This window comes from Alligator mississippiensis, chromosome 3, assembly GCF_030867095.1.
Source record: "Alligator mississippiensis isolate rAllMis1 chromosome 3, rAllMis1, whole genome shotgun sequence".
NCBI lineage: Eukaryota > Metazoa > Chordata > Crocodylia > Alligatoridae > Alligator > Alligator mississippiensis.
This window is the reverse complement of record NC_081826.1, coordinates 107,151,106-107,177,995: the sequence shown is the minus strand read 5'-3', so window position 1 is coordinate 107,177,995 and position 26,890 is coordinate 107,151,106. Positions and strand designations below refer to the sequence as shown.

Below are 26,890 nucleotides of genomic sequence, written 5' to 3'. Positions count from 1 at the left end.
TAATCTGGACAGACATCCAACTTGAAGGTGAGGTCTATATAAAGCCTGAGTGACAGGATGGTGATGTTCTCCATTTCAGAAAGGAAGTATCATGAAGCACCTGAGGAGAACATTGAGACTATTGTTTTAGCAAGCTGAACTTGAGATACTGGCTAGCTCTCTGTAGCTCTATTAGAGAGCTTGTGTTTTGGACAGTAGGATTAAGGTCTGGAGCAGATTGGTAGATCTGTGGGGCATTAGTATAGACTTTTTTTTCTAAGTGAGATTGCTTAAAAAATAATGTGGAGAAGAAAAGAGAAGGTGACTTATGGTAGAACCCTGAGACCCCCAAAGAAAACTGGAGGATGGATAAAGATCTTCTGAAAGAAAGTTTAAGAAGAAATAGACCCATAAGGGACCAGATTAATAGAAGTCAAGAGAGTACAGGAATTTTACCAAGAACACTGCTGACTCTTGGAGATGGTTGATAGATGGTTGATAGGAGGCAATTCAGGTATTTGGCTAAGAAGTCAATGGATACATTTTTACTCAGATATTTCCATGCCTTCAAAGCCACTTAAGACCATGTGAACTCATGTCTGTCATATCAAGGCCTTTTGCTGGTTTTATCATTAGCCAGCTACATGTGTTCATATTTGCATTTGTATATGTAATTCATACATATGTACAATAACATATGCCTGACTTTGAACATGTAACCCCATGTATTGTTTTTAGATGGATCATATTGCACTATAAATGACAAGGACACCTATATACATGCCAAAACTATAGATGTGCTAGCAATTCCTTACATGGCCAACAATGATAAATGCTCTCTACTTAGTGTAAGAGCAGGAAATCGCTTGCCTTTAAGCCATCCAATCTAAGATTATTAATTATGTAGTACACCTCATGATCCTGCTAAATTTAGATAGCCTTGCAGGGATCAGTGTGATTTATTAATATACTGACAAATAATTAGTTAAAAAATGTATCATGTATATTTCATGTATATCCTGAAACATCAACCTTTGCCACTTGGGAACATGACAAATCTAAGGGTCTGTCCATCACTGTTGGGTAATGAGAACTCACATTTTCCATTTTATATAGATGAAGTACAACATGAAATCCTTGACATAGTTCAAAAGTGATAGTTCAGCCTCCATACATGAGAAGTTTAAATACTGTGATGCTATGAGAAAAAAAAAAGATGCTTCTGAAACCATACAATTAAAGACCATTGGCACACTGAAGCCTCTTCTACAGTAATCAGCTGACACTTGTGACTGTGACTTCCACACTAGTCCTTTTGGACCAGTAATACAAATGGTCTGTGATTATAAGTTAAGTCTATGCTGTTTCCAGCACCATCACAGAAAGTATGATGGAAAATCTGGTCATCAGATTTTAGTAATGGGAAAAAGGTTTTGTCTCACATTGTTAGCAACTCGACTGATTTCAACAATAATTATGAGGGTCTGATAACCATTGTCAGCAACTAGTTTATCTAATATAGATGGGATTCAAGGCAGTAATTCTTAACTGGATTGCAAACTGTTTATTGCAGGTGTTGGATTTTCTATCAGTCTGTAAATCCCTATATCCCCAGTACACCAATACTGTATAAATAATTACATTCAAGACTAGATTAAATGAAAATTGAAGTGGAAGTACTCAAAACTTAGTGATGCCAGGATTATAGCTGCTAGTGAAAACTTTGTATGTCCAACTGGGTATGCTTGCTTTTGTCCTCCTTTCTTTATGTTCTTATGAAACCCTCTCAGTTTTGGCTGAACACATGCTTCCCTTGAAACATCTTACCATCCTTCTGGTCCCCCTTTGCTTGGTTCTTGGGCTTCTAGATGTCAAGAGCATCTGGACAGACAGTCCTGAGTGCACCTTTCTGACCCAGGATGAAAAAGGCTCTGTAGGGATGGCCTGTGCGCAGTCTGCCCATTAGTACCATGCTCAGTGCAGATGACATCTTTAGAGAATTTTTATTCCAAAATAACTTATGTGCACATTGAGAATTTTTTTTTCAGATTTATAGCTTGAAGAAATTTTAGACAACTTTTTATGGCATGGAATAATTTCCTTGATCTATCAACCATCTCCAAGAGTCAGCAGTGTTCTTGTATGGGCCCTTGTACCTGTGATGAATATCGCTGGAATTTTTTACATGGTAAACTAAAATACATTGGATGTGTTTTACTTTGATACGTAAAAAAGTCAGTTAAATCGAAATACACCACCACAAGTGAATACAGCTCCAAAGTTTAATCACAACATGCTGCCGCATATGTACATTGTTACACAGTTAAATTGCTTAAAAGGCAATTAAACCACAAAAAGGGGCAATTTTGTCACATGTACAAGGGCCCTTCATCAGGTGTACAAGGGCCTGGATTGTTTCTCCTTCATCCTCATGGTTGAAATGAACTCAAAACTACTTTCAGTGCTAGATAAGGATATGCACCCAACTATACTTTCTCCTCTCATTCTTCCAAAACTCCTTCAATTCTTATAAATTCCAAGAGTTTCTATATCTGTTCTCCTTGCACTGATTCTCCAGATAGTGCTCCAATTTTATTTTGAATTTACCATTGTGGATTGTAGCATTTCTGACTCCAGACAAAACTTTTTGGAGTGATTGTTGCCAATCATAATTAACATGAATAGACCCAATCTCCGAAACATCATCTAGATCAGCAGTTGGTAACCTGTGGCCTGCAGGCTGGATCTGGCCCACAGAGTTATTTTATGTAGGACATGGCGCCTGGGACCTTTGGCTGCCTTGCAGCCAGGCAGCAGGGAGAAATGGCAATGGTAACAGCTGGGCTGGAAGTGATCGCCCACCCCAGACTGGGTTGTTTTGGGACCACCACTTGTTAACTGTTGCTGACCACTGATCTAAGATAGTGTACCTCAAATAATATGTATACATTCATTGTAAACTAAATCCTGTGATCCAGCTATCTTCCATTGTCAGCATCAGAATCCCACATCTACACTAATGGAAAAAATCAGAAAGTAAATGCTTATGCTGAAATCAAAGTCACAAGAGGGATTCTAATGAATTTGGGAAGACTTGCAAAAGCAATGCTCCAAGCACTGAAATCTTCCTAACAGACTAAGCCACACTATGTCTTGGAATGATGAGTGAAATAAATTGGCTTATTGGGAAAGTATTTTCTGTGGAAGGTCAGCTTTTGTAGATATGAAGTGGTGGCCTCCTTTCTATAAGACAGATGGACATAGGAATTGATCTAATGGCAATAATTTCTTAGATTGATTAAATGCTTCATCTTCACTTTGTCTAATCAGTTTACGCTGTTCATTTGCTGCAAAGAAGTCTAGTTTATCATGGTAAACAAGTATGACAGTAAACATGCAATGCACACATTGTGAAACCTGCCCATGTTGAGAATTAATATTCATTTGTCATACACTGATAATCTCTTCCCTATTAGTTTTAGAGACCTCTTACTTTTTTATAACCTTTTTTTAGGCTTTTGAAAGCAAATGTATATTAACAAACTAAGAATTAAGGTTATATGGCCTATTACACTGGAGCATCTTATTGATTTTTTTCAGCTTCCTACCCTAAGTAGCTTCCTGTATAGAGAAGTCAGGTATGCTTGATAGATATACCAAAATCATTCAAGCATGAAAGAGACCTTTCATCTGCAAAAGATGGTCGAGTGTGGTTCACACCTGAAGATGATACTTTAGGGAGGTGCTGGGAGGTTGAGGGAAATGGGCTGTTTCCTTTTTCAGAGGAAACAGCTCATGTTTGAAAAAGGGGTATGATGGAGCTCCCCAGAAGGGTGACTAGGTTTTGTAAATCTTTTCAAAAAGTACCTTTCTCACCTACCCTTTTTATGCTTTGGGGTATAAAAGGTTAAGTTTAACTGATTTACCTTATGTTTATAGATATATTTTTGCTATGATATGGCTGTTGCATGCTGTTTTATGCAGTTTGAATCTGTTAATGTCCGATTTACGTCTGCACAATTAACATTCAAACACTTTGCATTTGTGCAGTTGTTCTTCCTTTCTCTGTTGAATCAAACATAGCTCCTTGTTTTAGCTTTCAATGCCCTTCGCAGTCTTTCGTCATCTAACCTATTATTTTTCATTCACTACTGAAAGATAACTTTCACTTCTGATCAGCACAATCCATTCACTTGTCAAAATCTCAGAAATGCTCACCTGGCTTGGGACAAACTTGCTTCATTGTTCTCTACATTTTCCCCTATATTTTTCTTTTGCTGTAATGTGGACAAAGAAACATCACTACACCGCTAGGACTACTGTTTGGCCTACTGACCAACGCTGCCTCACTGTTTTCTTATATTCCTCCATCAGTTAAGATCAGAATATTGTCTCTTGTTTTATCCTTAGATTTTAAGATTTTTAGAGGATTAAGCCACCTTCTGTGTTTGTACAGTGCTTCTCCCAAAGGAATCTTGCTTCATGACTGGGACCTCAATAATCAGATTATTACCTATCTTAAAATGACTGTCCTGCTGGATAGCTGCCTGGAAAATTTAAGACTGAAATATTGTTGAAAATAAATGAAAGGCGTTAGTTATGTAATTCCACAGGTGAATAGTAAGTAATATTATGCTTCCTACATTTTATAAAGCTGCAGATTAATAATTAACAAGGAAGGAAGCAATTCATAATGTAGACCTAATTGTGCTGTATGTCATTAGGAATCCAGACAATCACATATTAAACATAAAGACCAGTTAATAGGAAGAAAAAATAAATTAAAAAATCCTGATTGAACATAGTGATAGTAAAAAAAAAAAAAAATAATAAAAAAAAAATCTAATCCTGACTTTGCTACTGCTTATATTTTAGGAAAATAGTAGAAACACTCTATTTTTCATTATTACTTAATAGATGCAATACACGCCATTTTGATTAATACATTTAAAAAATGGACAGTATTTATCTTATAGGTGAAGTTGGTAATGAAGTCTATGGTTAATGCTGCCTAATAGTTTCCTTTCTAAGCCCTGGTTTTTAGTTGCTATTAACCATGTTAAAGTTTAATCATTTGTCAGAATTTTTTCATGCCTGTGCCTACCACAAACAAAAGTTCTTGCTGTTTTATTAGAAATGGGCCAGCTGTTTCTGGGAATGAAGTATGGGAATATAAATTACGTAATTTTGGGCTGATCCTGTGATATTCTGCAAGCTTTTGGGTAGCTTTGGTCATGAAAAAATAGTTACAGCAGCACAAAGCTTGACACAAGCTACTTTACCTTGCGTCTCAAATTAAAAAAAAAAAAAAAAAAAAGCAAGTGCTATGAAATAATAGAAGACCATCTGTGTTACCTCTTCAGTTCCACTTGTTCCCATTCTTTAGGACAGGGGTGGCCAAGATATGGCTCACAGGCCTGATCTGGCCCAAGAAGCCAGTTCTCCACACAGGTCCAAAAATTCAGTAGTGTGATGAAGGTCACCCATGTTCATTGCCACACCCCTGGATCTGTGGCAACTAAGAGCTGTTGTTGCTTGTTCCACTACCAAATTTTTGGACCCAGGGGGAGCCATGCTGGCTAGATAATATGGCCCCATGCAGCACATCTGGCCCATGGATCTGCCTCATGCCACTCATCTGGCCTATGAGCTAATTGAATTGGACAACACTGCTTTTGGATGATCTTTAATTGGGGATGGGCAGGGGGTGGGGGGGCAGTGTGTCTGCTATGTCTTTATTGCTTTTTCAGGAAGTTGTCAGGTCATTATATTCCATAATTGAACAAGTGTCATTTAAAAGGTGTCTTCTGTCCCATATGAAGCAGCAGAAAACAATATTATATACTCTTAGGAAACTAATAATGTTTGCCAAAACTGCAAATCCCAGAAGCTTTTGAGTCTTTCTCTGGCAAGAATGTGCTTTTCCCTGCTGTACTATATAATTATGAGCATTATAAACATTTTTGTGGCCTATATAATACAAATATTAAGGAAAGTTCTTATAGAAACTTAAACTGCACTGATATTCATTTTTACAGCTCTTTAAAGCCAGAAAGAAACACTTGATTATGGGTTTATTTTTATTAATAACTGTTTTGTATCCCATAACTCTGGTTGAACTAATATTTGTATTTTATAATAGCATGAGAATTTACCTAAAAACTTCCACTGAAAGAGATAATCATTTCCACGATATGTTTATTGGTAAATTGCTGAAGCTGACTGGAAAAATGGAATTGCCCCATAAGAAAGCTTGCTTGCTTGCTTCCTTTCTCTTTTTCTCTGTTTCTTGAGCCCCTCATCCATAACTTGGCTCTGCAGTAGTGGACACCTTGCCTCCTAAGGCCTCATTCCCTCCTTGGTCCAGACATATATCATCAAGCTGACCATCTCTTCATCTCAGCTCAGTCTGCCTGGCTGTTGGCCAAAGCCCTGGTTGACTGGCTGGGCCTGCACTCTGTCTGTTGTGCTTTGCACCTCTTGGCTGAAGTGAAAGCTATCCTCCCCATGGATGCATTTGCCACTCTAAAAAAATATCTCCCCACAGAAGTCCTCCCCAGTGGCAGCTCACTAAGAAGATCTCCTGTTAATACGTGGGATCTCCAGTGCATGTTTCCCCAGTTATAGAGAGTAATGACGGTGGTGGTCCCAGCACTCTGCTGTCCCTCCCCATGTCTAAGAAAAAGAGTGGTGGAATCTGCCTTGATATTCTGTCTGGGAAGACATTGTATAATACATAGATAGTCAAAATGTGTTATGCCCATGTCCTCACCACCTGCCCTGATATGAGTTGAAGGCAGCACTTAGTAGCAACAACACCAGAACAAGCCTGCCTGGCCTGATACGTTCTATACAATCTACCCATTACCTACAGCACTGAGGACTTCCACTGGTGGCTGCTGCGTAGGGCGTTAGCCATGGGCACTTTTTGTCCATGACTTAGACCCAGCAGCATCAGAAGCCTGCTGTTTCTGCAAGGAGGAGGTGGAGGAGACTTTTCTCCATTCCTTCCTGGACTGCCCCCAGCTTCAGCTGCTCTTTGCTGTCCTCTGCACCTTCTTTGGCATGCTGAACTGAGACATCTCCAAGACTATGTACATCTTCTCTATCCTGTATCAAGTGGCCAAAAGGTGTATGATCTGCCTAACCAATTCCCTGCTAGACCAGGCCACGATGATGACTCTGGAAAACCACTAAAACTGACTCATATCAACCTGTTCCAGTGATGCCCTTCAGCTCTTCTACTTCCTGGTTGGGGCATGTGGCATATTTGAATTTGGACACTTCACCTTAAACAACATGTAGACTAGTTTGTCATGGTGGACCATCAAGGAGACCCCCTGCAACGTGGAATACAGATAGTTGGTCCCACAGACAGTTGGTCCCACATCAAACTCCATAAGGAGCATGGGGAAAGTGTTTTGATCTCTGGTGATATGGTGTTTTTTGTTGCTAACAGGAATATCGGGCTCAGCCCCTGCAAGAACTTTTGCACTTTTACCATATTATATATATATATATATATATATATATATATATATATATATATATATATATATATATATAAGGGCTTAGTCCGTCTGTTTATCGGTCCGTAATGCTCTTGGAGCACTCTGATTGGTCATCTTGGCAGCCAATCACAATGCTTACTGAAACAACCAATCATAGTGCTCCATACAGACAGACACACATGACAGTGCCACCATGATAGCAGGGATGGAGGGGACAAAGCGGGGGTGGGGGAGGGTGAGGCCAGCAGCACTAGCCTGCTCCCCCTTGGCCCTGCTCCTTGGGGCAGCAGTGGCACAAGGTGGTAGCGGCACAGTGCTGGCCTCACCCCCCCACCTCCATTCCCTCAGTCCCCTCCACCCCCTCCATCCCCACTGTCATCTAGCAAATTGCCCGTCAAGAATTATGGTGGAGATGGAGTGCCACCATGATGGTGGGGAAGGACCAGGGGTGGGGGTGAGGCAATTGCCACACCAGCACCATCCTGTCCCACCTCCATCTCCAAGGAACAGGGCCAGGGGTGGGGGTGAGGCCACCACTTGGAGGCAGTAGTGGTGCAGGGTGCTGGCAGAGGGGGATGGAGGGGATGGTGAGGCAAGCTTCCCCCCCAAACCTGGGAGGTGTGGGGTGGTGGGTGGTGGCACTCTGTCCCTGCCTGTTCCCACCCTCCTCATTCTTGATGGGCAATTCATATAATAAAGGTTTAATTTGTTTTTTAAGTCACTTTTTTCTCTTTCTTTCTTGCCTGTACTTGTGAAGAAAATGCAAAGTATTTTAATTCTTGTTGAACAAAGGTATCACTTTAGAGAAGTCAAATCAACCTTACAGAAACATTTTATCTGGTCTTTACCACTTCATTTAAACATTTTCATTTTGAACATAAAAATAGAGGTGTTAAACAAAATTAAAATGAAACATTTTGACCTTAGCCAAATTAATTGTTTTGATTTTTTTTTTCACCCTCAAATAATTTTTGAATTTGGCATGTCTCTATGAAACATGGTTATTTTGACAAAACAGCTTTTTTTCCAATTGAAAACTGTTCTGTTGGAAAATTTTAGCCAACACTATTGATTACCATGACTGTAATGAATTTGTGCCTTATTTTGAGTCTGAATTCAGCTTCAACTACTGGCCATCTAATCTTGTTATACTTTTTTTCTCTAAGATTAAAGAGTTCTTTATCAAATTTACTTTCCCCATATGTAGGTACTTACAAATTGTGATCAAGCTATCCCTTAATTTTCTCTCTGATAAACTAAATAGATTGAGCTTCTTCAGCCTCATTATAAATCATTTTATTCAATCCTTTTATCATTCTTATGGCTCTTTTCTGAACCTTTTCCAATTTTGCAACATTTTTCTTGAATTGTACGTTGGAATTATTATACCCATTGCCAAATAGAAAAGTAATATGAACCTCCCTATTCCTACTTTATATTCTCCTATTTATACATCTAAAATCATATTAGCCTTCTTGTTTGTCCATGGGATTGCACTTGCAGGTAGCATGCAGCTTATTATCCATCATGATTCTCAAGTCATGGCTTACACAACTTACATTGGGCCAAATTGCTTGATAAGCTGTGCCCAAACAAACATTGTGTCACAAATTGCCCTGAATCAATGACCTATTCTCTTCAATATTTATCATTCCTGTAATTTTTTGTGTCATTTGTAAACTCTTATCAGAAATTATTTTGTTTTCTCTCAAGTCATTCATATACATATTAAATGCGGGTCAAAGGTCAAGAACTGGTCCTTGTGGGACTGGTGGGACTGAAATAACACCTACTCAGCGATAATTTCCTATTTGCATGTAATTACCTTTTAAGATTGATTATTTACCTAATATTTAATCAATTTAAGGTGCTTTATGTTGATTTTTATATTCTATGTTTTATCAAAATGTTTGTGCCCACATTTTGTACTGAGGAAAACAAATTGTAGGTAGAAATAAGAATATTTGAACCTCCAAGTACCTGACTTACCTCATTAGAGCCTCACCATGTGATTTCCATCTGCAGGAACAGATTACAAGACCATATGAAAAGGGACTAAGTGTCTTCAAACTCTGTCCTCTATAATAAATGGTCATGCCAAAAGGTTAAAACCTAACTATCAGAGCATCTGATTCTGCAACTTTTATTCATGAGCAGAAGTCTTATTTTAGAGAGCAGGACTACCTGATTAGGGTCAGGTCTTCTGTCCACTAATTCAAACAAATGTCTACTGACTAATGAAACAGAATATGTCCCTTGAGGTCTATTACAATGTCCAAGCTGTACAAAGAAAAGAGAGCAACTAACTAGTAGAACTGATAAAAAGTAAATTATGTTTTTGGAATGATTTCACTTATAACAACTTAATACTGCATCAGTAACATTTTTCAAACTCTGATTTTAATCTGCGAATCCCTTGAAATGAAGGGCATCTTTTTCAGGTTTATTAAATGAACCCATTTTACCAAACTGCAATTTTTTGACTTCCAGACATTTTTTTTCTCCCTCTGTTGCATTTAAATTTAAATGATTTGATCAGTCAAATCATTAATATTAGAATGTCTGTCTCAGTAGGTACGAACTGTCCAAAATTGTATTTCTATTTTATTATCTGTTTCTTCACAGGAGAAAAAAAGCATCTTAAGATATAGTCATGACAAGTATAATACTTTTCTATTTCCTTCCCCACAATGCCAGCATTTATCATTATTTTTATTACTAGCTCTCTTCTTTCTGGCTGGCATCTAAATATAACCTTCTGCAGTATAATTTCTAACTTCTAATTTAGATTTACTAGTGTTGTTACCCTGGCTGGTTGCATGCCCTTGACATAAAGTAAGAGGTCACTAATCCTTTTTTCCCCTACTTGCTCAGTGACCAACTCTTTAGATGCTGTGACTGTGATGTTGGAGACCAGGACTGACAGCTCTTGGCTGGGATGGAATAGTTTTTGGAAACCTAACATGTTTAATTTGTTCTCACTTTCTGAGGCTTAGTTGATGTTTTTGTTTAATGGGAACCTGAAACTTTGAAGTAAAATTAAAACAAAACAAAACAGTGAAATTTGTTTTTGTTAAACAAAACCAAACCTAAACAAATAAAACAAAACAGAAAACAAAACCTACGTATTTTGCCATTCCTCTTCCCTACCAAATCCCTGAACATCACATTTGGCTTGCAGAAGGATACTGTTCTGCAGCCTCTCATCTCTTCCTGTTATTATCATTTTGAACTTATTCTGATCCTCTCCAAGATTTTTATAGCCGACTGGCTACTCCCCTCCCTTTATCTTGGGTCTTTTGGTTTTTCTTATTGTATATTAATTTCAAATTTCCTTTGGGAATACACTGCTATTGTCCTCTTAGACTCAGCAGCAATGGCATCAGCATATGCTCTAGCCTTGCTGCAAACTTTAAGGAGATGTATACCTCATTCAGGAATTGTTGAAACTCAGCAGGCCACTCTCCAGGAAAACAAAATCCCTGTTCTGGGGATTTTATGTAACTGGTGCTGTTTGGACTGCATCCAAAGAAAGAGAGGTTTCTTGATCCTGCTGATGCAACTTTAAAATAAATGTTCCTCATTTCCTCATTCTTCCATTGCTGAGTGAGAAAGGTTCCTACGACTACTAGGACACCTTCTTCAACCTATTTACTTAAAGAAGTTCTCTAAGGATGGGGGTAAAGGATACAAAGAGTAGGCTTATTTTACTGGCCACCAATTATTGCATCAGTGTTTCCTTTTCAAAATAGAGTGAAATGTGCCTTTCAATGAGTTATTAGTGAAACACTTAGAATCACTTGTTATTATTGTACTGTGAGAATATACTTCAAAGCTCTCATTAGCTCTTCTAAATCACTAGAGTCATTGTGGCTATTATAGTTAATGGGAAACTTTTGAGTTTTTTGTCATCTAAGATGGTAACAGAAGTAAATACCACACATTGGCCCACTCCACTGTTGCTGATCAGGTATTGAAATAACTTATTGGACAACACAGTCGTATGTTTTGAGAGTTCAGAGTCACCCACTTAAGGTCCCAGCAAATATGTGGGCCTATTACTCTACCAGGGCATTGCACTGGATTCTTTATATTCCCATAATAGATCATGTAGTAATGAATAATAATCTACCATTTTGTTGTGCATTTGATTCAAGCTTTGCAGAAAGTTGTTCCACACCATCTTTCTAAAGAAGGTAGTACATAACAACTTGCATAACTGCATGGGTCAGAGTCATCTACTTTGGAAACATGGGCCTTGTCTAGACTAAAGGAAAAGATATTGTTTTCGGCCATGTTAGATGAATTAAAGAAGCTTAAGCTGATTGTAAAACCCATTATTATCAGATGAGATTCAGTTTAACACTTTTAGTTTAATTTTAGCAGTATGGATTCTAGTGTGGGGAAAGCTCCTAGGCTAAAATCAAATTAATTTAGCATCTGCTAAAGCATACTTCCTTTGTCTTGGTGTAACAGGGAACCAGAGGCTCCTGTTGCTTGAAGACAGAGACAGCAGCAGGGATATTCCCAGGTTAAGAGGAAGACTACATGGTATGGACTGGCTGCAGGAAAATAGGCAGCCAGTTTCTCATAGGCTGAGAGGGCTTATTGCAGGGTCAGCTGTTCAACAATATTACAATAGGGTATAGCCCTGTTTGAGCACTAGGAACACTGCTATGGCAGCAAAGGTAGCAGCAGTAAGCTGCCCTGAAGGCAGCCTGGACATCAGGGCCAGAATGGGAACCCCCATGAGTGACTGGAGACTCACTTGACAAGAAGAGGCAGGGATTAGGAGGCACATAATGCCAGCATCTGAACCCAGGAAGTCAGGTGAGCACTGCAGGCAGGAGAGAAAGTAGCTTCTCCCCAGGAAGATTGCAGAGGAGTGCCTGGTTGAGAGAGTATCTGCCTTGGGCAGTAATGTAAGCAAAGCAAGCAAGCAAGATGATTACAGAATATAATACAAATTATTTTCCAGTCCCAGGGGATTCAAAAGAAGAGTGATGCAAACAGCTGGTATATGAGTCTTATTCTGTGGCTCTTTTCTTGAATGCAAGCAGTCAGCAGCCTGAAAGATTAGGGGCGATGCCCACCCCTCCTTTCTTCCCCATGAATGGGGCAGGTGCAATGGGTAGAGGGCACACCACCAGCCTGTGGTGGCCTCAGGATTCCCTGCTTCACCTCAAGGATCCCCTTGCTGCTCTGAAATCCTTCCTTTTGTATTCTATTCTTTCTCCTCTGATAACTCTTCATTTCCAGGTAGTGTTGATTTGTTTCCCTGTGGTTATTAGATGTCCATGTTCTGTTCTGTCAGCAAATCCCTTTGTTTCTCAGACATATGACATGCATGCATCTTAACTTGTTCAGTTACTGGTGTCTTAATTTGGGCATGCCAGGCCTCCTAATTTGGTCTGTCCACCAAAACTGGAAATCCCAGGGGCTTTGTAGCTGGTCACTGTGACCTAATGCTAGTGTTGCAGAGTCCCTTATCTTTATTATGCAACACTGTTTAGATGTGTTTATTTCCCAGGATGTATGTGCCTGCTTGTCTGTTCAGACACAGTGGGCCTTGAAGGGTGAGAATGTGAAATTTTGTCACAAACAGACTTTTAGAAACCGATTAACCCTTGCCATTCCCCTGGACCATTGTTCTACTGTAAAATCTACTCTACCTACAAGACAGTTCCTAAAAGCAAATCTCTAAATATCATTTTCTAGCTATTATCAGGGAGCCTCAGAGCAGGAGTCACAAGGCCACCAGTTGGTGTCATGGCCACCTCTGTGGCTCCAATGTGCTCCACTTACCTAAAATTGTAAATGGTGTTAGATTAGTACAAAACTTAATTTAGCATCACATCTCTGCATGATAGTGCCACACTATGTACACTTAAGTACCATCCTTGGTGGTGTCAGATCAACTTCCTTATCACTGAGTTATTTGATGAATGTGGGAAATACATTGCAAATAGTGCTGCTGTTGAGTGTGTCTACCACTAATGTTACATGATTATAGCCATTCTCTTAAACCTTACTTTCCATGTAATCATGTCTCTTGGCTATACTACATTGTTTTGATGAAGATGATAGTCTTGAAAAATTAGTATCTGTATGTATACTATTTAATTTTTATAACCCCATCTTGGAAATGTCTAACATCTATCACCTTTCCTTCTTGTCTAAATTCAAATGTATTTTAATATTTCTCTATGAAAGACTAAGGCCGCCTAGAAGGCATTACATTTCTGCGAGGAGAATTGCAACTCTTCCAGCAGAAGTTGCCAACATACTGGCATTCATTCAGTTTCTTATGGAGGATTCAAGTCCCATCTATGAGAGAGTTTTGTTTTGTTTTTTCACTTTGACACTTGAAAATTCTCCCTTGCAAGAATTTTTTTTCTGATTAGAACTAATGCCTGTATACTTGACTCTTCCATGACTGTGAGGAGTCAAGCAGCACAAATTCCCAGAAAATTACAGTAGTAGAATGACTGCCTGTCCATGACCATGGTCATTTTTGTAATCCGTATTGAGCCTGTAAAAGTCTTAAGCATGGGCCATATTTAGTTCCATGCACTTTATTTTCACCACAAAGTAGTGAAGAGCTATGGTATTCCAATTAAGAAACCTACAGGGAAAGAGAGCATTCTCATTGTTTATGTTTATAGGAGCAAATACTCAGGAGAAATGTAAAGGAGCTTTGGTCATCTTTACTGACTGAGCAGGCAGCATTTGGCCAAAATTAATAAAAGCAACAAAAGAAATGTTTTGTGATACAGAACACAGATTTATTCAAATCTTGTGAGCATGTCATTCACTTGCATTTTACAGTTAAGCAATTTTATTGGAAAATTCAGTGAGTAGGGGAAAATATAATGAGGAGGAAATTACAATTTCTTTCCTGAGTTTGACTGACACAATAGACAGCAAATGCAGACAAGTAGTTAGGAAAATAATGCTGAACCCTCTTTTTGGCAATGGAAAGGAAGCCAGATGTTCATTTTATTTTTTTTGTTTCCCTTTTCCTCCCAATTTTTTGAGCAAAACTATCCACATAGAAGTACTTAGTGTTTCTGCATATATATTATTTTGCATAGTGTCCTTGGATTTGTTGTCCCATAATCATACTTGTCCAGTCAAAACATGGAAGAATAAGACGGGATAAATAGAAATTGGTAGGTCCTAGTAGAGAGACTAATTAGCCACGTTAAGCTGAATTCAGGAAGAAGCCAGGGTAGAGATGCACCATATAGACTATCTAAATCATAGTTGTATAAGATTTTCATCAGATTCTGAAGGGGAGCTCTTGTTCACAAAAGCTTATACATATCTGATTTAGATAGCCTATAAGGTGCATCTCTACCCTGCATTCTACCTAAGTCTAAGTAGTCATTTTCAAAATTGATTTCTCTTAATTTTTTCCCCTGCAACCTTAAATACAAAGCCAGGAAGTCCATCCTACCAGTCCATGGTGATTTTTCCTGAATGCAAAGACATGTCTATACTGTAAACTTGCAATGTTAGACAACATTTTCCTCAAATACAATCTTCTGCTCTGCTTTCCACAGGCTACTTCCTGAACCAACAGCAGTGTAGCTGTGTTTGTGTGACACTACAGGTGGGCTATTAGGTACTGATGCAGCTTCCAGTTCAGGGGATGCCTTAAATAGAGAAATGCAGCATGTTTGATGACTCTGATGCTTGGCACAGAAAGTTGCCAGTGCCGACAAGTCTTTTAGTGGTGCTGTATCCCATTGACTCCAGCTCCCCAGTCTGAAACAAAATGGAGATGATAATAATTACTTGTTGTTGTAAGTGGCATTGAGACTTTTGGATAGAACAGGCTATGTGAGGGCAAAATATTGTTGATTTTTAAAAGCTTTAGGGAAGGTATTATACCCAATCTTAATCCTAAGAAGTTTTTGTTTTCAGTTTGTTCACTAAATTCTCTGCTCTATAATTTCTCCATGGTTAGCATTGTTTCCTTTGGACCATTTAAAATACTGACTGAAAGCTTTTGGCTATCAGACAATTGGACTCCATCCTTTTATGTTACATCTGTTTGTTTTCTGAATTACGCTGATATCAATACTTTGTCAGCTCTGATCATTCTACAGATTGATTAATTTCTTCATATCCAAAAGGTAGGGATTCCTCTCTTGACTGTTTTATTTATTCTCTTTCTTTTGCATTCTTGTGCATTGATATTTAAATCAAATGTCATGTTATAATTTTTATCAGTGCTTTTTAAAAGATCATACTCCATCAAGCACTGTTCATCTTGGGCTGGCTTCCTTTCTTTCCGATAGCAACTGTTAATTTCAGTGAGATTTCTAAGGGAGTAGGAATCAGGCCCTTTGTTTTTGAACTTTAACAAGAGAGAATTCTGTGTAGCAATCTGAAGGTTTGTTTTCTTTGCATGTGTGACTTCCTGTGGCAAAATGATGGTCAACTGAATTTAGTTGTGTGATTACATGTAAATATATAAATCTGCTATGTATGTAGGAAATAACACAAGATAAATCTGGGTTTTGTTCATTTAGTGTTGCATTTTTCACATGGATGGAAAAAAAGAACTTTATTTCCAACAACTTGCTGTAAAGGTTTTGTATGAGTCCTTGTGGACAATTTGTGGGTCCCCTGAGGTGACCTAAATAGATTCTTTTTCTTAGGTACTGCTTGGCAGGAACATATTTACAAGCTGTTGTCCCACAGGATACCTGTGAAAGCACAATCTGTTACTGCTCTTCCTGAATACCTCATGCAGATACATAGTTAATGGACAAATGATTCAAAAATTTTCATTTCTGAATTCACAGGTACAAAAAAGACAGGAGGCAGTACACACTAGGGCTGTGTGAACATTTGGTCCATGTTTTGATTCGGTGGAGATTTGGCCCAATTCAGTGGCCGAATCTCTGAATCGAATCAGAGAACTCTTTAATCTCTCCGAATCGCTTTGGAGAGATTCAGACAGATTCAGTGATTCAGACATAGATACAGTTTTAAATGTTTTTTCTACATACCTCTAGGTAGCAGGGGCTCTGAACGCTGGGGCAGATGCAGTGTCCCACAGAAGCACTGGGGGCTCCCCAGCACACTGGGCAGTAGACCCGGAAGTGGACCAGAAGCACTTCCAGTCTACTTTCTGGTCCACCGGGGAGCATGCAGGGGGCGTCCCCCACCAGCTCAGCGACTGGTGCCTCCTGGGTCTGTGAGGGGCACCTGGGGTCCCCCTGTGGCTGATTGCCAAGCTGGGGAGGCACAGGGGGGCCCCCAGCATGCTCCCTGGCAGACCCAGAAGTGGACCACAAGTACTTTGGTCCACTTCCAGGGTTCTCTGCCAAGCATGCTGGAAAGCCCCCCTCCCCCTCCCCCCCCCCACTCCATACACCCAGCACTGCAGCAATCACAAGCCATACCTGCTACCTCAAAGTATGTAGAAAAAAAACTTTTAAAGCTGTGCCTGTGTCCGAATCGCTGATTCGCCAACTCAACATTGAATCTTCAGATTCGGCCAAATCAAATCGGGGACAGTGATCTGAATCAATGGATCAAATCATTGTCCCCAATTTGGGCCAAATCCAAATCGAATAGGGTGCATTTCACACAGCCCTAGTACACACCCACTATTTTGAGTTTTAGTCTGAGAAAAAGCGGGACATTTTTACTTTAACTTACCAGTTATGTATGAGGTTCTAGGGGCAGCATTGGGGTGGGACTCTTAGGAGCACTTGAAGTTGAGTTAAAATTCCTTACAACAGCCTGGGTCAGTACATCCTTCAATGATACCTCTGATAGCTCTTTTTCAAAAAATATAGTGAACATTTTATCCTGAATTTGGGCCATAGTTCCAGCTCTATCTTGCCTGCCCTCCCCAACAGATAGCACTCCTGGCTTTTTTTTTCCTGTTGTTTTCAAAACCTAAAGTGCTTGTATTATAACTGAAAATACTGGACAAATGGCATGTCCAAATGAAAAAAAAGTTGGAAGTGAAATGAAGAAAGAACATTATTTCCAATCAAGCAATAATAAATAGAATTCCATACAATGGAAAGTAAGCGACATTAAATATCTCTATTGACTTTCTCTCACACATTAATTAGAGAGGAGGTTGATTGCACTCCTCACAGGTTAGGTTCCCATATAAAACATGGTTTTCAGAAAGGTATTAAATCAAAGGCACAGTGGGATTTGATGCATAGTTCCAACAATTGCCCTTCTTGCCATGCAGAATTGTACATGGCAAAAGGCACAATTCTGGGATCAATTATCAGATCCCATTTTGCAATGTTGCCAGTGAAAGGGGAGCCCAGGATCATGATTCTGGGCTTCCCCTGCATGAGCAAGTAGCATGGAGCCCCATCGCCAGAGTACACCATGCACTTCCTTGGCTGGGAGTCCCAATCAGCTAATGGGAGCTCCCAGCTACCACAGTACAACCAGTTAATTCTGTCTTAAGTGTAACATCTGTCAGGGACTTTATTTGCTCACAATACACCAGAATATGTTGCAAGGTGAGGTTCCATGAAAATAGAAGCATTTGTGAAACTCTACAGCAAGGGTGTTAAACTCATCCAGCCCTGTGGGCCAAATGAGTATCCATAGGCTGGATTGTGTGTCCCAGAGGCAGTGCAAAGGGCTACTCCAGTGCAGTACCGCATACAGCACATTTCCTGTGCCAGCTCCCTGTGCTGCATGGGCCCAGAGTACATCAGCCCAACTCTGGGGCTCTTTTCTGCACATGGTGTATGGGGCTGGCACAGGGTGCATCTGTGTGGGGCATGAGGTGTGTACTGTATGAGGGGTCCCACTGGACTGGCCCTGCACGCCAGTTCTGACATGGCATAGTATGGACTGGCTCCAGAGTCAGTGAGAAGGCCCAGCCTGGCATGGACACTGCATGCAGTGCATGACACAGGCCAACCCCCATGTCATTTGCAGCCCCTTCACCAGTACATGGGGTCTGCTGGAGACCCATGGGCCTCATCACAGGACTCCATAAACCACATTTGGTCCACAGTCTGTATTTTTGACAGCCCTGCTCTACGGCAACCTACTTAAGTCCTTCTCTGAATCACTGCTCTCTAAGCTAGAGTTTTTCTTTTAGCACACTTAACCTCAGTTCCCAGACATACAACCAAATGTAAGGAAATATAACTACTTTTTTTTTTTTAAACTGTGACCATGTCATTAGGCAATTTGTACTTTTTGGTAAAAGTAACCCCATCTTCCTCATTATCTGCTGGTGTCATCTGCAAACTGTACCAAATACAGATTTTGAATCATCTTAAATTATTAATAACAATATTTAATAGCTTTGGACCATGAACTTTGGATCTGGGGAAACACTGCTAGAACAGCAGCTCATTACTTTCTCCCTTTTATCAACTACATTATGAAATCTGTCAGCTCACTTTAATCTACCTAATTTGTGTGTTTGGTTATTTCCTGGGAACACCCCTAAGCCAACTCTTTCTCCCTTTGCAAGTCCCAGAGTTCAAAAATGAAGTGCTGTAGGCAGTTTAACACCGCTCTGAGTACATACTCAGAACCACTCCTTGCTTTAGGCCTGCTTCTTGGCATGTGCTCAGTGCTATGCTAACCTGGCTACATTACCTAATTTCTGGGTTTTGGTGCAGCAATGTTCCTAGGCTTCCCATAGAGATACTGTTCATGTCCCTTAAGTCAAATGCTTCGGGATAATCCAGGAACACGTTGTCATAAATGGTCTTTACAAACCATATCCATAATATTGTTAAAAAAAACCAAACCAATCAGTAGTCTTGTTTGACAATATCATTTTGGCTTACTAGAATTTATTATTTCTAATCCTCTAATTCTTGACAGAATCTTCATTTAACTATTCCATTATTTTTATCTAAAATCAGAGTTAGGATATTCTGTGTGCAGTTCTCAGATCCTCCCTTTTACAGTAGCTATAAGTATCACAACCTATAATATATAGACACACATTAGAAGTATAGCAAGGCAACAATAGAATTCTTTATATAGGCTTAACTTTTTTTTAGTCTTTTAGTTTCTTTAGAATTCCTGTACCATATTGATGTCATTGGGAGTTTTGAATGTGCAAACAGTGGAGTCTCACTTATTACTGATTGCCACATATTGCTGATAAATACTGCTGGTACTTGATGTAAAATTAATATTAAAGTTCAGCTTTACACTGCTGGTAATTAAATTAGTTATTCTGAGTGTTGGCCAAACACATAGTACTTTTACTTTTCAGAGAACTTTTCCTTTAAGAACATCTTGGGAGCATTCCTGTTTCTGTTGAAGGCAGTGCAGAGCTCCTGTTGACTTCAGTGGAGGTAAGATCAACCACTACCCACAAGAGTCATTTAATTCTTGGTAAGATTTATATGGTCACATAAAATTCTTGCAATTATTACAGATGTATTTTGCTACAGAAGATAAAGCTATATTTTATTATGTGAGGAACACTTTGTACCACTGTGAAAGATGCCTGCAGTAATGATGTATAACTTCAAAAATGTGCATTTTTCTTCACTATTGCTCTGTTTTATTGTCAAGTAATTAGCACAGCTTTAAACTGATATTGCTTTGCATGTCTATTTGTTGTTTTATTTCTTTCACTGCAGATATTTTTAAATTAATGATGACAGTGACTTTCTATTCCCTCTGAGAGTTAATAGTTACTATTCTCTGTATCCACATTGTATGTACAACAGTTTTATATTAATGCATTTAATAATTGTCATTTCAGGTTACTAATGCTGTTGGATTGACAAATGACCTGAATATTAATGAAATCTAAGGACAATTACTTTGACACTATAATCAACTCCTGTTTTCTTAATTGAGAAAAGGTCTTCAACCTCTCAATTGGGGGGGGCGGGGGGAATCTCTGATTGTGATGAAGTGTCAGCATCAGTCTAGCAACATGTGACATCTAACATGTAGCAACATGAATTGCCAGTAAGCTGCAACTGAACACTACATGCTATGACCATATGTAATGTCCAGTAGGCAGAAATAAACTGGCTGTAATCAGTATTCTCCAATAGGAACTAAAAGGTATTTGGTAAAAAGTTATCCTGTGGCAACGTCTAGTCCTAGCTAAATTTCTGAATTGTGAATTCAGTTGAATACCTTTTATGTCATGTAAAAGTTAAACGTGCATATTTCAATACAAGAAAAATGGGTGGTACAGCTCATTAAGGATTTGGAGAAATGATGGGGAAAATTAAAAACACTATTTACTTTTATCAGTTCTTCATGTATAGTGCTTTACCACTTTTTAAAATCATCAGCATTTATCATATATACGTAAAAGTCCCTTATGCTCATTTCCTCTTTTGCGCCGTCATATGTCAAGCACTCATCCTCCACATTAGTACACTGTAAAGTGAAAACTAGGCAACCTTGTTTCATTTTCCAAAGGTTGTACCTTTACTTATAAACCTTCTGAGGCAATTCCTTTAACATTTGTGAGTTGTATTTCAATAAAATATTGTCATTCCCAAGCATTAAACCATAACAAGAATTGTTTAAATTCAAAGGAATTGTGGAACTCTACCCAAACTTTTTGTTCTTACACTGTTTGCTTTCTGGTGTTGGAGTCTTTTTAATTTCAAATTCTTCTCCACATTGAAACTTCAGCATAAAAACTGAAGAATTACTTTGTTTTTAAGTGATAACTGATGCTCATAAAGCTAATGGGGCTGCATCTTTACAAAAATGTGAAACATAATGAGACTTCTAATAAAATCAGGTGAGAGGAAAGGATTTATTTGGGTGATATGTTTTATTGGACTAACTGCATAGTTGGGATAGAACTGAGATTTTGATATACCAATTGGAATCTATTTAAATAGGCCCTCTCTGTCTGGTACTGTCAATATATGTTAAGTGAAATAGGACAAGCCATTTGTTTAATCAAGAAAAAAAATAATTCACAGTCTAGGAGAAATTAAATTAAGTAAGCATGCTTAGAGTGAATAATTTCAATTCACACTAATAATACTGAAAGTGCTGATGACAGACATAGTGCTAATACTGATAAGTTTTAAGGGTTATCAAAAGGTAACCAAAATTATAGTGTTGGAAATTTAAATCCTATATTTAACAATATATAAAAGAACAACAGAATACTTCTGTTGACCCTTTGTGTATATATAGGAAGCATTAGAACTATGTGTAAGGGACCAGGTTCAGGAAGCCCAGCTGAATACCATAAACTCATGGGGAGCCAAGCCTTGGGACACAAGCAAATCATGTAGGGTTATATCTTTAAATCAACAGCACTCTGGGTAATATTTCATTTTGACTTCTAAGGTGAATGGAACTTCATTGGTTGTTAATGCTTAGTAGAGAACAACTGCTTCCCTGGTTGCCCCCAAAATAACTGAGTTCAGAATTGATTCTAAATCTGTTCTGTTTTCATTTTTGCTAGTGTGATTTACTATTAACCTGGACTTGAATCAGTAGTTTTATTTATAATAAAATACTTAGCAGACACCAAGTTCTTTTTAAATGTAAAGGGCCAGTTCCTACTATTAGGGCGTGCCTGCACATGCATTTACTGTGCATTACAACTATTATGGAGTAAACAGGATTAGGGCTAGCATCTACATGTGCAGTCAATCTGGGACTAAATTTAGACCGAGGACAAAGCAGCCTACCATGTGCCCCTCACGGTCACCAGGAGGAATGCCAGCCTCAGGCACATGGCTGCCAGGACTTGGCAGCCATGCTGAGGCCAGAGGCAGCTGCCAGCCCTTGGTGGCCATCTTAAAAGCACTCCCCCACCCTCTGGTTCCTGTCCAGCACCTGCCCTGCCCTGGAGCTGCAGGGCTAGCACAGCGGCAGCAAACAGTAGTTCCCTTGCTACCCACTCTGCATCCCCACACTGCTCCTGCCCCTGCTCCTGCCAGCAGTGCCTAGCACCCCACAGCTGCAGCTCATCCCAGCCCCTGCCAGCAATGAGCAGTACCCTGTAGTCCTGCTGGCCATGATGCTGGACCTGCTGGCCCTACCAGGCACCCCCTGCGCAGGCCCCAGGACTGCCACATACTCACCGGCCAGGCCCAGGGCACCAGCTGCAGGAGGCTCTAACCAACCCTCTTCTCCTGCACTCCACACTCCAGCCCACCTGCCCCATAGCCCACACACCCCTAACCCCCTGCCAACTCCCAACACCACTTCAGGACACACATGGGTGAAACTATAAAACAATTATTTCCTGTATTTTCCCATGCTCACTGAGCTTTGGGGACACATGCTGCCCAATAAAATTCTGAACTGTGTCCCGCCTCTCTGCATGCTGTGGGGTGGGGCCCTGGGGTCAGGGGAATGTGGGCAGGCTGGGCAGGGAGTGGGAACAGGGCCCAGGGCAGGAACTCAGAGCGCCCTGCCCCCAGTGCAGCACGGTGAGTGGCTGTACCTGGTGTCTGTGGCCCATGGTGCTTGGTGGACTGATGCCTGGCTAGGCCCTCCCTCCAGGGAGATTTTGGTGCTGATGGTGGCCAGCAATGTCATGGCAGACCGCTTCTTGTGGAGGGGCAGTGGGGTATGGAGCTAGCAAGACAGCCACTGGCCAGGGCTCCCTGAGCTGCTAGTGGATGAAGCAGCCAGGGAGGTGGGCAGGGTGGGGTGCTGAATACCTGAGGACCCTTTCCCAGGGAGGTGTCATACCCAGCAGGGTCATGGTGGGGCCAAGGCTCTATCAGACCGTGCTTACTGGTCAAAACTGCAGGTTTGTGGCCTGGGTCCCAGGGCACCAACATTCTGGTCAATTCACACATAAGGGGCATGGTCTTGCAGGCACAACTGGACTGATGGTTATGGTCAGTCATGGCCATCCACTGTACGCACAAAGCCTTGACCTTTATGCAACACTTTCACACCGACTGGGAGTGGTCTCTCTCATGCATCCCACCTGACAGGGCCTCATAAATATGGGTGGTCGAGTGCCCACCCCACAAAGACTGCCTCTATACCTCCACATCCCCTCAGAGGGCCACAAGGTTGTGCCCCTCCTCTTGGGTTCAGTTGGGACCGCAGGTTCTCAGCTCAGGCATACAAACACAACTGGGGCTGGACCTCGCTTCAGAGGATGGGGAGGACATGGTGGTGGTACCTCCCATGCCAGCTCTCTGGGCCCCCACGCAGCTGCCCCTGTGTGGCCAGCTCTGTATAGTGCACAGGAAAGCTCAGCAGCAGGGCCAGGGACTGGGAGCTGCATGGCAGAGGCAATTGTGCCACAGCACGTGCACAGCTGCAAAGACAGGAGACGGCTTGGGGGTGTGCAGGAACAGGGGCTGGTACTGTGTTCCTGGCATATCCAGCCAAGCGGAAGCCTTGGGGAGCTCTGATGTCCGGGCAGGTGGAGCAGCAGGCTGCAGCTCTTTACTACACTCACCTGTGGCAAGGAGCAACTCCAGGTAGTGGACAAGATGAGCAGCAGCAGCAGCAGCCTGGGTCCTGTCCAGGGGGCACACAGGACTTGCAGTCCCCCAAGCTCCTGTGCAGTGTGCCCCAGGGCACAGAATGGCTTCAGGATCTTATACCCTGCATCTGAGGGCTACCAGAAAGCAGCCCATCTCTGGGTGACAGGAGGGGCCAGCCAGGAGGCCTGGAGCTGGGCTGCAGCTGGCCCCTAGTGGCTAGGCAGACCCAGCAGGGAGGGGCCCTGGTTACCACTCAGTATCTATGTGTGTGTTACTATGCAGTAACTAATTGGGCATCATGCAGATAGCAAATTTACACTCAAGTTGGCATCAACCACCATAGTTACTGCACAGTACAAGAGTGTACATGTATATGCACTCCTGTATTGTGCAATCATTTTCATTTACTGCACAGTAATGTAAGTTACTGTGCAGTAAATGTGCATATGTAGATGCACCCTTACATGCCTAAATGTTACACTTCTAACAGCCACACACTTTTCTACTTATGAGGTGCCCAAGTGCATTTAGCACTCAGGGTAGAATAGAACGATGCTTGTTTGAGTCTCTGGAAAAACATATAATACAAAAGGTAGATGTTCCCTCCTCTTGCTTGCTGCCTTTTTTGACTCAATGTTAAGGGTAAGGTGGGAGTATGTTACAGAAGTAAGTACATGATTGTTTTTTCAAGGACTTGAGCTGAGTGAGATAGGTTTAGATGTAGACACCTAAGTGCACTTCAGTGCCTAATACATGGAACAGGATCTAGCCTTTAAATGGTTTAAGTCCACCCACTTTGAATCCCTGAAAAATCTGTTAATACAAAAGGTAGGCCAGTCCCCCTCTTCCTTTCTGATTTAGTCTTAAGGCTTAGATGAAAGCATGTTACAAAAATAGACATATTAACAGTTCTTCAGGGACATTGGCAGAATGGAACAGAATCCTAGTTAGAAATCCTGGGCCAGATTCTAATCTACCTATTCTGTGTATAAATGGCATTTGGTGCCTAAGTGAAATTCTGTTCCGACCTGCTCAAGTCTCTATAAAACTTTTCATACAGGAAGTGAGTGGACCCTCCTCCTTCTTGATGGTATTTTTTTGGGGGGGGGCGGGGGAGGGTGGGTTACTCAATATTAAGGGACAAATGACTATTACAAAAATAGATGCAATATGGATTTCCTGGGGCTTGAACAGGTCAGTTTAGGCAGGTAAGGTTCTCACTGTAAGTAGGCAGCTAAGGGTCTCAACTCAGATATGTAACAGGTGAAGCATCTGGCCCGTAATGATCACTTATTAATTGTTCATGCAGCTAATAATAAACGCGAGGTCAACTGATGATGTCTATTTTGTTCTTTTTCCAGTCTAGGTAAACTAGCCTACTTCTTAAATCAGTTGCTATGGCTTAATGGCCCAGTGCTTTGAGAAGGCTAACATTCTTACTCTATGTTGCAAAATACAAGTCATTCCTAAGCTTTGCTTTGGGGCCTGTTGAAGAAGTGACAATAACTTTCTTTAAAAAAATGAATACTTTCAGACACCAGTCTTTTAAATGTCCATCTGTACACTGCACGTGTGTACACAGACATACTGGTTCAGGTCCTTAACTAGCATAAATCTGTGTACCTCCACTGAACTCTAAGGAACTCTTTCATACCAATTCTTGGTTGGGGTAATTTATTCTTAGAAAAAGAAATTGTCCTCTCACCACAACTGTTATTGTTGAATAAATCCCATGTATTTTCATCTTGATGCTGGTGTCTGAAGATGTCTGAAACAATCTACTTCTATTTCATTTAACTTATGGCATTTGGTATCATTGTCCTTTTCTTATCTGAGCAATAAAGTTTATTACTGACTTTTAAGGTCTGGCACAGGTAAAGGTCATGCAGTAGTCCTCATTTTATGTACATAGCAAAGAAAAGAACAGAAAAATAGATCCCCTAATAATGGGGAAAGACTGAGGGGGCAGATAGATGGGCAAGGCTGCTAAACATTTTTCATTTCCCCCTATATAGTTACTATCTGGAATCTCTCTTCCTGGTAGCTGAGGGTAATGATGGCAGAAGAGGAAAGTTGGCCAGCATTTTTAAGTATTTTTTTTTGACAAACTAATTTTTTTAAATGGTTTTCAAAATTATATATATATATTCCCTTTCTGTTTGTGGTTTTTACTTCAAATGAGGAAAAAGGGGGAACTCACAAAATTTAAATAAATATTTTTTGTCAAAACTGGAAAAAATAAATGATAGATTTTGAAAAATTTAATACTTTTCCATTAAAAAATACTTGCCAGTTTTAGCCAGTTCTAATATGTTGCTGTGAACATTTGTAATTGCTTTTTGTAATCAACTACGACAAAAGATGGAACATATGCGGGTGGTTAGGGAAGGCAAAATAATAGTGGCCATTAGGGGTGTACGAAACGGGCCATATTTGATTCAGATTCAGCCCAAATTGGGGACAGTGATTCAATTCAGATCACTGTCTCTGATTCTATTAGGCTAAATCCGAATCTGAAGATTTGATGCTGATTCAGAGAATCAGCGATTTGGCCACAGACACAGTTTTAAATGTTTTTTCTACGTGAATGCTGCAATGTTGAGGCAGATGGAACATCCCACAGGAGCGTGGGTTGGGGGGCCCTGCATGCTCGGCAGAGAACCTGGAAGTAGACCAGAAGTACTTCTGGTCCACTTCCACATCCACCACCGAGCATGTGGGGGGTCACCCCGCACCCCCTCTGGCTCAGCGAACAACCATGGGGGGACCCCGGGTGTCCCTCCAGATCCAGAAGGCACCAGCTGCTAAGTGGGGCGAGGGTGTGGGGGGGCCCCCAGCGTGCTGCCCAGTGGACCCGGAAGTGAACCAGAAGTGCTTCTGGTCCACTTCTAGGTCTGCTGCCCAGCATGCTGGGGAGCCCCCCACGCTCCTGTGGGATGGTCCATCTGCCCCACCATCGTAGCATTCAAT

The 26,890-nt window shown here is 40.7% G+C and overlaps 1 long non-coding RNA gene across 2 annotated transcripts in view; it reads left to right on the top strand.

The window, feature by feature from the left end:
* LOC109283839 (uncharacterized) overlaps nucleotides 1-21,242 on the top strand; it is a 56,018-nt gene extending 34,776 nt beyond the window's left edge. For both annotated transcript variants that reach the window (XR_009460491.1, XR_002091105.2), the window contains 2 exons: nucleotides 19,738-19,819; nucleotides 20,236-21,242. This is a non-coding gene — a long non-coding RNA (uncharacterized LOC109283839). The remainder of the gene's footprint in view (nucleotides 1-19,737; nucleotides 19,820-20,235) is intronic.
* Nucleotides 21,243-26,890: the final 5,648 nt, after the last annotated feature.